This window comes from Lissotriton vulgaris, chromosome 5, assembly GCF_964263255.1.
Source record: "Lissotriton vulgaris chromosome 5, aLisVul1.2, whole genome shotgun sequence".
Taxonomy (NCBI): domain Eukaryota; kingdom Metazoa; phylum Chordata; class Amphibia; order Caudata; family Salamandridae; genus Lissotriton; species Lissotriton vulgaris.
Window position 1 is genome coordinate 714227493 of NC_141693.1, and position 13620 is coordinate 714241112.

Consider the following 13620-nt stretch of genomic DNA (forward strand, 5'->3'; position numbering starts at 1 on the left):
TCTCCCCTCTTTACCACCAGTCTATATCCTACTATTACCGTCTCAAGGAAACATATCAAAACTTGCCTGTTACAGGAAGCCTTGTGTGTTTTTTTATACCTAACACCAGTACCCCTTTGGATAGCAGTGCTCTTTACAACATGCAGTCATTTCCAAAACAGACATGTTTAAAAATGGCTACTTTAAAAAAAAAAAAGCTTTTTATTTTTACAGTACGAAACATGAACATCCACATTAAGATGACATCTAACCCATTTGCATGACATTTTACAAAGTGCATAATCCCTTCCGTGAGGTGTATCTGCAAGGTGAGAGTACATCTCGACTCTTTCTTCCCCCCCCCCGTCCTCATTCACCTTCAGTGATTCCCAACCCCCAGAGGCGGGAGTAGGGAACCAACCCTTCCATGATGACGCTGCTAAAGTAAACTTTAAGTTGGTGTTTCTCACCTATCCCAACCTAGACCGTAAACTGAGGCATTGTAGTAATGACACATCAAGGACAGCTTCTATTTCTTCAATGATGGCGGTCCAGTAGCGATCGACAAGGGCAGGGCTTTAAGTGGGCCGGGTCTCAAGGGGTCTGAGCAACGGGAGTTTTTAGGTCTCGCGACCTATCAATGCGCGCAAGCGCATTGAGCGGAGCGAGAATTCATGTCTCAAAAATCCTCGTGAAACCAAGGGATTCTTGCGCTGCGGTTTTGTTTGAGTTCACGTGAATCACGTGACCAAACAAGCACGCGCATTCCCGGCCGCACAGCACATCAAAGGGCTTCTCCTCCCCTAATTATTCATGGCCGGCCGCAGGCCGGCCGTACTTTCAGTTTGCCGGCATTATCAGGTACGTGTTGTTTTTTTCACTTTGTCTCCGTACGTGCTTTTCCGTTCTAACCTTCTCTAATTTCTCTCTTTCTTTGCAACATCGTATATATCTTCTGTCTAACCTTCTCTAATCTCTAGCTGTCTTTGATTCTATCTACAATCTCTCTGTGTCTACCTCTTCCCTCCCCTCTTGTCTTTCTCTCTAGTCTCTACTCCACCCACCCCTCCCACCCCACCTGGCACCACCACCTCCTCCCTTAATTTAATCATGGCTGGCTGGCCGTACTTTCAGTTTCCCGGCCGGCCGCTCTTAACGCTTGTTTTATTAAGCGGAAGTAAAAGCGAACGCTTTCTCTGCCGCTTGCTTTTTTTTTTGGATCCATCTCACGCTGACTTCTTGTTATCTTTAGTTATATTTTGTGAGGTTAAGAAAGTTAATGCAAATATCGTATGGCGCTTGTGGTTTCAAACTGTATAAAACCACTGGACAGTCTCCCTCAAGCTCCCAGCGAGACAGAACCCGCGTTGCCAGAGACCACCACTGCAGCTGGCACTAATTGGTCTCTTTCGCCATCTCAGCAGACAGGCCAGAGAAGGAATGTGTTAAATATTCTGAGTGAGTGCCCTCCCACCCGCTCCCAGTGACCCCTCTGGAGCTTGCTGCATGGCCATTGGCTGGCAAGTGTGGGAATCACTGCACCGCTGCCACCCATGCTGGGCTTGCTGTGCGGTATCTGGTAACATTCAACTAGGCAACATACATAACAGTACAACTCTGATGCACCAACAGCATGCTATTCTCACAATCAGTAAAGCATCAAAGGCCATGCAGAAGTCAATGTGCCACTCTCCAGCAGGCATACTGCACATTATCTACAAGTGCAGGCAACACACAACCATAACACTGTCAATTTAAACCCACCAAACATGGCCGCACAGGATTCTGATGAAACAGAATTTCAGATCAGTGGGGCTCTGGCCAATAATAGAGTGAGTTCGCATAGGAAGAGATACCCTGAAGGTTATATTTATTTAGAGGAGTTTTATATAGCTCGAACATGACCCGAAGGGATCGGGTCTCAGAGCGCTTTACATAGCACCAGTTGTGTTACATGATTGTTAGGCATGGGGAGATTAAGTGATTTGCCCAGAATCACAGAATGCTCAGCGGCGTTGCCGAGACTCGAACCAAGTTCCCCAGATTCGAGGTCGACTGCCCAAACCATTTGGCCGACTCCTCTCCCAGAGTATGTGTGAAACGCAGATATGTGCAGACAAGCAACACACACCAAATGCAGAAGAGTAATCATGAAGCACAATGTTATGGATTTATGTTCATCTGACGTTTTAGCTTCAATTTCCCACGACTTGTGGCAGAGAGAGGCCGGCCCCAATGACATTCGGCCCATCTAAGTACAGCCCACACTCAAATAACAGGGCAGCACAGAAGCTCTGTTTCTGTAATGACAATTACACGACATGCAGAAAACCGCCCACAAAACCATAACGTAACACAACTTAACTTCCAGTGCTTCCACTAATGATAAGTAAAAACAAATACCATCAATCACACATAGCATGCATGCATGCGCACGCGCAGACACATACATACAAATACAGATGACACATTATGGAAATATCAGCAAGCATAACACAAGTTTCAGTGCTTCCACCAATATGTAAAAACGCACAAATATGTATCTGTGGGTGAGCGTTTAAACACACAAGATAAAGGCATACAAACGAAAATAGTCGCAGTGCACAATTTGCTGGCTTTTTGGTGGACAACTGCCAATGTTCATGGATTTACAGTTAGACACACAGATCTGCTTATTGCACAACTCTTCGGCTTTCTTTCTATGCACACACAACTCCCAGCCTTGGCTGGATTGTGTCAAACAGAACCACTCAGTCCGACTGACATTCTGCCCAGCAACAGAACACCCACACTTCAAACAGCAAGGAAAGCCCTGTTTCTGCAAGTCATTTGACACTGTCAAAGGTCAGCTACGGGACCTGTCAGGGACAATTCAACGATTCTAATGTGGAAAGGGCAAGGGGTCATCAATTCAAGCCAATTAAATATTCTGTTTTATTTTTAGTAGTAAATTGGGGCCATTGTTGGCAAAAATGGCAGGGAGGTGATGGTAAAAAGCTCTAGAAGTTTGAGAAAACAGAATAAAACGCAAAAAAACGCCACCTTATGGAATGGAGCCTTGAATATGGATCAAAGTGCGCCCTGGTGAAGGGAACTGAGGGGCTAGGGCCACTGACTCCTTTCTTGCAGAAAGTCTTTGAAGAGAAAGCTTTGTTCTCCCGGTTCACTTTTTAAGCCATTCAGCTAGGATGTTGAGTTGAATGCAAAGCTTTACATGACTCTGCCTTCTATTTGAAAAGGAAGGGTGCACGTCGACTCTGGCTGAATTAATCATTTGCTGTTTTTATGTAGGTTTTGCCCCATTGGTATCAGATGATAAGAAATAAAAGGCTGCATTGCTGACATGCATGCTAACTAGAAAATGCAGCCTGGTTTGGTAGTGACATGATGGAATGTGCCTACCCACAGTGTCCCTGCATGCATACGTCATCAGAGAAACTGAATGCCATATGTGCATTTTAATACTGTCTATGATAGACAGGAACGGAAGTGAATTAGATGCCGGCTTTGGAACCTGTGACGTGGGCTCTATCAAAGCTTCAGTACTTGACCAAAAATATGGTTATGTCTCCCTCTCTGCACCTCAAAGTGAAAATAGGTAAATAGAACAACTGCACTTTGCTCTCTAGGGCCCCCTTAGTTCCTCCCTCCGTAATCGTGGGTCATACTGTTCAGGTGCTGTAGTTGGGCTGCAAAAAGTGGAGGGGTTTCTATAAGGGATATGGGCTATGTAATCGAGGGTGTGGCTTAAACACAAACTGCATTTCTGTGATTCCCACAGTGTGCCGGCTGAACGGTATTTTGGTTCGTCTAACCTGCATTCAGAAAAACAAGCACTGGCGTTGCCAATAGGTCTCGCAGTAGGAAAGTTGGAGCTCTTGGTTTTGTAAAGGACATTTTATATTTATATATCGTTATTGGCATTGTCAATAACAATATATAAATATAAAATGTCATTTACAAAACCAATAGCTCCAACTTTCCTACTGCGAGACCTATTGGCAACGCCAGTGCTTGTTTAAAAGAGGCCTCTAAACGGGTCTCTATCGGGCTCTGTTTTGAGCCCTGGCACAGGCGGTCCGTTTTTTTCCAGACTGCAGAGACAGCAGTTTACTGTCACTGCAGTCCGGAAAAGCAGCCAGATAGAGACCCATTTCGAGACAAGCACATGGATGTACGCTGCCCACACTGCTCACTTCTCACTAATGGAGAAGTTACGGCATGACCTCATGCCAGGTGAGCTTTGTGGGAGAAGGGAAATCCTTTAGAGAGAGTCATTTTTTCTCTGGATTTCCCTTCTCTTTCTGAAACGCAAGAGCAGCAACATTGTGGTTGGGTCACCAGGGCTTTAAGTGGAAGCTTTTTCAATATTATATGTACCAAGATATAGTTGCAGCTTATTTATCTTATGCAACTAATAACCATTGACAAAGCCAATATTCCTGACTTGTTGTAGGTACGATGTTACTTATTGTATCACATATCTGGATGCAATGACAGAAACAGCAAAATACAAGTTGGGGGGCACACTATGATAAACAAAGATTTTTAGCGCAAGTTTTTAAAAGCCACGCCCATAATTAGTGGCCACGCCCCTTTGAGAGACCCCACAGTTTTTTCATCCCACTTAAAGCCCTGGACAAGGGGGCAGTACCAGAGAGAATGCATAAATGTCCCTTCGCACATCTTATATCACAAACATTGTGGGTTTGGAGCCCTTCCGAATTAGTACAGTCTGCTTCTACCGTAGTACGTCCTATGAAGGATTTTTAAATGTAATAATCTCTGTTTGGACTCAATGGCTACTTTTTAGGTCGAGCCTAGCGGCAGTGCGCATACACTGCTCGCTCTGCGAGGCATCCAGTATTCCAGTATGCTGTGTTAGTCTCGCCTTCTCTCCACCGATATTTTTGATTGACTGGTGTCATTGTCTTTGGTAAATCCTGGGTTTCGATTGATAATGAGGCTTGTTAGTCTCTCCTTGTTACCGCTCTGTCGCCATTTGTTACCTCCCATGAGGTCTGGATATTTAACTTGTGCCATCACACGGTCTCCTTCATAAGTCGGTAAGCATTATTTTTTTTATTTGCAGTGCGGTCCGCTTTCACTTTAGCAGTAGCGCTTGTATATTTATTTGATTTGCTGCACTCACTAATCTAACAAGCATTTGCAATGCAATAGGTCTCACATTTACGCAAGCTTGAGCTATTGACATTGCAAATAACCATGCCTTTTATTTTTGTTTTCAAAACATAAATAAAAGGCATTGTCATTTACAATGCCAATAGCTTAAACTCACGTAAATGCGAGACCTATTGCATTGCAAATGCTTATTTATGATGCAATAGAACCGCCTCTCAGTCCATGTCTCCATGGGGCCTATGTCTCTTTCCCAGGTTACCCTACGTTTTTGGGCATGTCTGATTTGTTATTCATTATGATGCGCTATGTTTATGCGACCACCTTAGTAATCGTCTCTTCTCTCCTTATTCTATCTTCTAAAAAGCTACTATCTGTAGCCAAAGTTAGCAAGTAACCGCGAGGATTATAATGCACTTAAGAGTATATGGTATGGCAATATCCCGGAACAGCTAAGGGAGTTGGTCCCGACAGCTGCAGACAGGCTCAGCTCATGCTAGAGCACCATCTCACATAAAACCAAGCACTCTGCCTCCAGGATTGTTAAGGCCTGCCATAGGAGTGACTGATAGGTATATATGTGTCCAGATATAGGTTTAGATGTAGGTATACTATATCTAAGCAAGGGGTGATTACACGACCTTGCCCCAGCTGAGTGATCAGCCAGTTGTGTCGATTTAAGTACCAGCCAGGGGTGGCAAAAGATATGCTGCAGCCCCTGGTTGGCCTTGGATGCACCTAGGCCCTGGGCACCTATAGTGCACTGTACAGGGGCCGATAAGGTGTCCAGTACCAAATTGGTTGTGCACCTATAGTGCATGTATGTGAATTTAGAGAGAGAACAGCAGGCTGTGGGTCTGATTAGCAGGCCCACAGCCACATTAAGTGGAAAACCAGTGAAGCAAAAAGCAAAAATTGGGGTGACCATAGGATAGCAGACCCTACTCTCCTACACTGATCTATTGAGATAATATTTACCTAACACTGGCGCCAGCCGTTGGGGAGTGCCACGGTCTCTCGGAGGGGTATTGACCTTGGCTGGCTAGGAGATGGTGGTTCCGAGGCTTGCTTTGTCTGATCCTGGTGGGAGCCGGGCGGCAGGCCCAGCCACGCCTCGGAGGCCCCACAGCAATATGGGGCCACGGGCTAGCCTGAGGCCGGGGCGACCGAGCCCCGCTGGGTCCCGTTGCTGGCTTCATGCTGTGATACCCAGCGCGGGGTGTTGGCTGCCAGGCATTAGTGGACTGGGTGTTGTTGAAGCGCTGCTGGTGACGAGGCGGCCCACAGCAAACCTGGAGAGACATTCGACGTCCGTGTTATGAGGCCGCAGAAGTAGACAGGGCCGGACTGTGCTGCCTGGCACTACGGGCACCAGCTGCAGTTGTTGGCCTGCTTCCGCGGTTGGTCGTGCTGCGACAGTAGCAGGCTGAGGACCCTAGAGTGATCGCTGAGGAATGATCAGGCCCACAGCAGGGGGTTGGGTGGTGGCGCGCCTGGTCCGCAGGCTGTAGAAGGAAGGAGGCCCGGGCCTTGGGCGAGCCGTGCCACCCCATACCAGTGCAGTACAGTTGCCCCCCTGGGGTGAAGTGGTCCGACACCTTCCTCCTGCAACATTGGCACGAGGCAGGCCCTAGCGGGCTTGGTAGGGCCCTTGTCAATCTGTTTGGGCCTGGTCTGGAGTGGATCCTGGGGATTGGGTGAGGCTCTTTGGTGCCGGCCCTCTTGACTCTGGTGGCCCCTCTAGATCTGCAACTGATGCCCCTGAACATGCCCCTGGCGGAGCCTATTCCATTATAGTGCACACTCTTGGTGATATCGTCCACCCGCTGCAGGTTAGAGACACTGGTGACTGCTGTGGGACTGGGCCGTGCAGACCCAAAACAGCACAAGCTGCAGTTTGAGCGCACTGGGGAACTGTTAGGAATTAGCCCCCTACTTCCGTGCTTCTCAGATTACCTTAGCCCGTAAAACATTAGCGGTTGTACCCTTTGTGTTCTTTTCCTCTCTTCTCTATATGCTGTCCTGCGTGTTTAGGTGGGGCGGCGTTTTTGGAAATAAAATATGCTGATAGCACTGAAACAGCGTTTGGTTTTTTCCAAGGTCCTGGGACCTGGAAGGTCTTTCCCCTGACGTCTTCCGGATGTCCTGAACTTCCGGTGTCTCTGTGCCTGACTTCCGGGTTGGGATCTCTGTTTGCGAGCAGCACGAAGACCGCGTCGCCGGCTGTAAAACTTTTGTTGGTTCTTGTTCTTCTTTGCATTTCCTACGGATGGATGGGACCGTATCCTTATCCATCGCCTCAGCAACCTGGGAGTCTCAGGCTCTGCCCTGGCATGGCTAGAATCCTTCCAATACTCCAGAACCTTTCAAGTCTCGGAAGGTAACATCTACTCCAAATCGACCACCCTCCAGTGTGGCGTGCCACAGGGCTCATCTTTGAGCCCAAACTTTTCAACGCATATATGGCCCTACTGGAAGACATCGTCACTCCCTTTGGGATTAAATTAGTAACCTACGCCGCCGATACACAACTGGTCGTTTCACTCAACCAATCCGACCATTGCTCCGAGAACCTACGGTCCTGCCTGTCAGAAATCTTCGGATGGATGAATAAATCTATGCTCAAAGTAAATGGAGGCAAAACAGAGCGGATGCTCCTGGGTCACAAGACTACATCGGTTCTAAGCACCATGTGGCCCTTATGCCTTGGACCAACCCCAACAGCAAAAAAAGAAATCAAAAGTCTTGGGGTATGGCTCGACCAAGATCTCTCGCTTAAAACTCAGGCCAAGAAAACAGCCGGGGTGTGTTTTGGCTTACTTCGTACTGCACAAAAAATTCTACCCCTCCCACCTTTCCACTCCAGGAGGTTTCTCGTGCAGGGTTTGATCATTTCCAGGCTGGATTACAGAAACGCTCTATATCTGGGTGCTACAACGAATCCAGAATTCAGCAGCTAGACTGCTAATTGGAACCACAACCAAACTCTCAGCCAAACCCGCCCTCAGATCCCTCCACTGGCTGCCAATACGGGAGAGAATCAAATTCAAATCCCTATGCATTATGCACAAATCTCTCCAGGGCAAGGGCCCCCCCTATCCTGAGAAGCCTGGCTGGCCCCTATAAAGCTAACAGGGCACTCAGATCGGACCACCTGTACCTTGCAAATGTTCCTGGAGTAAGGAAGGCGCGATCAGGATGACGTTGTTTCTCTGTTAACGCCGCGCAGCTCTGGAACTCCCTCCCCCTTAAGATTCGTACCGAACCCAGCCTCCAGAAGTTTCGCAAGCTTCTGAAAACCCTTCTCTTTCCCTAAGGTTCCCTCAATTCCGCAAGTCCGGGTCTAATCTCTTTTCTTAGCACTGGGACGCCTATGGGTATCCATGCGCTCTATAAATCCTATTCCATTCCATTCCATTCCACCTTGATTCCGGACAGTGCAAGTAGTTTTTTGTGTTCGAATTTCCCTACCCTTATTTTCTTTGTTTGACTCATTTGGTCCAGTTTTTTCCGTTCTACTGCCAAAGGACTATTTTTTGCTTCTTAGCGGTTGGGTCTCCTGCTGCTGTAGGAATCTATGTCTTGACATAATGCGGCTGCGTGTCAAGTCTTGAATCGTTTTTCCTAATGGGCCATGTAAGTTTTGTCCTATATGGAATATAATAAGTGCACTTATTGAATATTGGAATAAGGGTTTTATGCCACTAGTTATTGGCTTTTTTCCCTTTCTTTTCCCCTTTTGTTTTTCGTTTTTTGGAGACTTTTTAGGAGTAAAAGCCTCTCCTTTTCTCCTGAAGGTTGAGAATTCATGGACAAAAGCTGCATAACGATTTAGAATACCCAATGGAGATTTTTATGTACTGATTAGAGACTGTTTAGATCATCTCAATAGCCTGGACCCTTTGAGAAGGGTAAGAACATTTCTGTGTTTGTTTTATGATTTATGTCCACCTAAACACATATGCATTTGGATGCATGAGTATTATATCTTCCTGTTCTTTATTTTCTTCTCTTTTATAGATCACTGGGGTCCACAAGTCTATGAGTGAAGTTTCTCGATTTTCAGGTCTTCCTTCATGTTTCCCCACCCTCTTCTGTGGAATTCGTTTGCTGTCACTGTTTTTTTCAGATAGTGCTGGTAGCGGGTTTGGCAGAGGAGGGGTGGGAATATCATCGCTCCTACAGTTTTGGTGTTTTGAGAGTGGGTTCCAGGACAGGGACGAGAAGGAGTGAATGGCCCCAGCAAGGGAGAGGGAGTCCTGAGAGGTTCCTTGAACACAGCCCGCTACTGTGGAGGTCCTGATGTTCAAGATCTGAGTGGGGTTTAGGGCCATAGATTCACGCTTCGATGCCCTATCAGGCAGACTGGATGGAGTGGCTGAGCGCCTCGACCATCAGCAGTCCCGGATCGAGGGGGCTGAGGAATGTGTTTTGGTGTTGGCGGATGGAGTGGCAACCGTGTCCAAGCGCCTTGAGAAGCTTGAGCTCCAACTCAAGACCGCAGCTCTGAAGAACAAAGATCTCAAAGTCCAGTCATGCCGCAACAACCTCCGCACAAGTGGGATTGCGCAATCCACAGCCACTTGGAAAATGGACCTATTCATTGAAATTCTGCTGTTCGGGCATGAAGGCTTTTCTACTGCTTTGCTGGTGGAGCGAGCTCAAAGATCACTGGGGCCTAGACCCACCTCTGGGGCGATGCTACGTCCCAACATCATGCCCTTACTCAACTTCAGGGCCCTGCTGTGATGCTAGAGCAGCGACTTTGCTATGCTCCCTCATTAATGTCTTCTATCCCGTTTTATGATCAGTTATGCATATCTGCAACAGGAAGCGGCTGTTGGTATGTCGCCCGCCTCTCAAGGTGTACACCAATATGTTTTGTGCACTAGTTCAATCGATGAGGGAATGCAGCTCCGAGCTGAGGCAATGGAGGAATTTCAAGACCTTGTGGACTGTGAGGTGCAAATTCTAGGGAAGTATGCGTGAGCCAACCGATACAGTAGGGCGAGCGCCCAGGTCGTACCCTTGTTAAACTGCTTCGCCCAAAACAGGGAAGTGACTACATATCTGAACTTGTTCTCGGGGATGGCACATGGACAACGGAAGGAGGGGAGATCCTGGCGGAATTTCTGCGCTATTATACTCAACTTTATGCCTCTAGATACGATGAGGTGGGTGGCGGTCCGGCAGACTGTCTGAGGACGCCATGGGCTGGCTGTCCTCCCCGCAGCAGCCCTTCCTCAGCGAGCCAATCTGGGAGAACAAGATAGTATGGAGAGACTCAATGGATGGGTCAAAGACCCCTGGCTCTGATGGCCTTACAGGGGCATTCTATAAGACTTACAAACATTTGCGTGCTCCGCGGCTGCTAGACCTTTATGCTGAGTCCTTGTAAAAGAGAGAGCTCCCCCCACGCTACGTGAGGCAATTGTGATCTGATATTAAAACCTAGCAAGGAGCCACAATAGTGCTAGTTTTATAGATTGTTGTCCTTACTGAACTTTGACGCTAAAATACTAGCGAAAGTTCCGGTGGGTAGATTAGAGCTTCTTCTAGACACCATCATCTCCCCACTCCAATCGGGGTTTGTTCCCCATAGCTGTACTTGAATAAACTTGCACATGTTGTTCTTTGTGGTGAAGAGAATTGCTTCTGGGATGCCGGCGGCTGTGCCCTGCTTGACACGGAAAAGGTCTTTGACTCCCTTGAGTGGCCTTTTCTATGGGCGATGCTGCAGAACTCTGTCTCCAATGCATCTTTCTATCTCTGATTCAGCTTCTCTACATTTGCTAAACGGCCCGCGTCAGTGCCAATGGCTGGCTAACTAATCCATTCAAGCTAGCAAGGGCCACGAGACAAGGATGCCCACTCTTCCCACTCCTCTTTATATTGGCGATTGACCCGCTAGTACGGCACCTGCAGGAGGAGCACATCTGGCACTGGTTACAGTTTAACACCGGCCCACTGCTGTTGCTCTGTACGGATGACATCCTGTTTTTCCTTCGACACCCTGCCTCCAATCTAAGTCCTGTGTTGTGGCAGATTCAGAAATGTGGGCTATTCTTGGGGCTTCAGATCAACTGGAATAAGTCCAAACTGTTTCCACCGACTGAGGCTTCCCACCAGTTCCAACAGTGACTGTCCACTGCGTTGGTGTACCGACATGGTTAAATATCTAGGTATCCTGTCCACTGCGATAAGGAGCAAGTTCTTCGCCTTAACTACGGCCTGGTATAGACAAATTAGTATTGCAATTAAAACACTGGATAAACCTGCGGTTGTCAATCGCGGGAAGCAGTGCGACAATTAAAATGGTTGCACTGCTTAGATTTCTTTATCTGTTTCTTAACATACCCATCCCTCTTTCCAATGCTTTCTTTGCACTTTCAGAGGACTGCTGTTGAGATTTGTCTGGGCCAGTCACAGGGCACGTGTTGGTTGGCATGCACTGGCTCTCCCTTATGTGCGAGAGGCATTGGCGTAAGTCCCATTTTCATTTTCCTACCTACTCGCCCAGTACCAGTATGCATACCATTGGTACCACTGGGATGCCAGAATCCCGTACAGCCGGACCCACAGACATCTAGCGGGCTTCAAGCCCCTAAATGTTGTTCTCCCCATTGGCTTCCCTCTGGACCCTAGGGATATTCAGCCCCTCTCCACTACCTGCAGGGCATGGCGTAGATTGCAGCTGTTCTTGGGAGTGGAGCTCCTGTACTCTCCTGAGCTCCCGTTCGCTGGTAATCGCTGGATCCCCCCCAATGGTGGATCCCACCCTCAGGCGCACGCTCAGTAGATTTTTATTTTCCAAAACTCTTTTTATTAAGTCAGCAAATATAGTAATTGTAGACATTATAAAATCAGTATAGTATACAAGTACCCATATATTGAATATTGAGCAGGTGACTATTACATACTTGTAATAATTATTTTTTTAAACCATTTGGGCCCGTAAACGACAACCCTAAACATTTCAAAACCCTATATCGTATACTCAAAACAATATCCCGGTTAAGCCCCTCCAGCCCTTCCACCCACATCATATCTAACTGTACATCCTTACTGCCCTTTGTTGCGTTTCTCTATATTTTCGATTTCGGCTGGGTGTGGCGAAGGTGGTTTCAATACAAGGCCCCTATAGTCTGCCCATCTTTTCAATGTTCCAAATGTTTCGGAGGGCACCCTCGTGCTTTAAAGAGGGGTTGTTGCTGCCCCGTACACCAGTCGAGACCCGCCCTACAGGCACCAATTTGGGTGGAGACAATCCTTTTTTTTTTTTATTTAATTTAATTTTATTAAAGTTTACAAGAAATTGCCATACATGGAAACAAAAAGGTTACACATCCACATTTGCAGTATAGTAGGGCACATGTTACAATCCGCACATGAAAACTTGCAGTTGCAGTCTTTTAAATCAAGAAGCAATCACTGGCCGGACTGCGCAAAGCAGGCGCGTCACGACTCCCATACAGAACCGTGCATATGTGGACAATGTCCTGAGGCAATGAAAACAAACCCCCCGTACAACAGAACAAAAAGGAAACAAAAAAAATATATATATAAAACAAACCCCTTTCCGGTCCTAATGCAAGAATGAGAGACTGATCAATCCAGATAAAATCCACGTGTCTGAACATCGCTCCAGGTCTGTACCCTCGCCACTAAAAGGATCCCTCCTCCACCCGTGCCCCCTCCATGAGCCATCTCCCCTCAATCAAGGGCAATCTGTGCTCCCTTCGTCACGTGCAAGTAAATATAGGCACAGTGCCTCCCAAATGTCTTTCGGCCTGGATCTCAAGGGTCCACAGGCTACTCACTACTGCCTCCCAAAAGTCAGCCACCGGTCGGCAGTTCCACGCCAGGTGCATAAAATCAGCATCATCCTGACCACACCTGTCACATCGCGCCGTCTCCCGCAAGTCATACTTACACAGACGTGCCGGGGTGTGATACACCTGGTGTAAGAATTTGAAATGAATCATTCTGAGGTTGCCATTTGCACTCAGCGACCCGGTCAGTCCGCACACGTGCCGCCAGTTATCTTCTGAAATATCAGTATCTAGACACACATTCCACTTGGCCCAGCTTTTGTCTTCACCCACCACTGATTCATCCTTAATTATCTTGTATAATTTGGACAGCAGGCGTTTGTTATTAGGCACTGTAAGAACCGCCTGTAGCGACTTCAGAACCGGAGGCTCCTCAGGAAAGGTGACGTAGTGTACCTTGGCCGCGCCTCTCAGACGATGTATCGCGAAACGGAACAGGAGCGACTGATTCCGAATGTGGCCATGGTCCCCCTGCTCTAGGAAGGTGCCATTTGGGTAGACATCACTGAAATGTGTTATTCCCACCTCATAGACGGGCCTTCCCTTGTGACCGATAGCTGCCCATGCCATTCTAAACGCAAGTCTGGTGCATATAACGGTAACTTCTGCGCCAACCGTCCTATACGTTGCCACGCCGACACCGTGGTATCAATTGAGTTGATCTCCGATT

General features: G+C 47.5%; 1 protein-coding gene across 1 annotated transcript in view; it reads right to left on the bottom strand.

Annotated features, from left to right (window-relative positions):
- ZSWIM8 (zinc finger SWIM-type containing 8) overlaps window positions 1-13620 on the bottom strand; it is a 2802584-nt gene that overhangs the window by 397008 nt on the left and 2391956 nt on the right. The gene's annotated exons all lie outside the window — the stretch shown is intronic.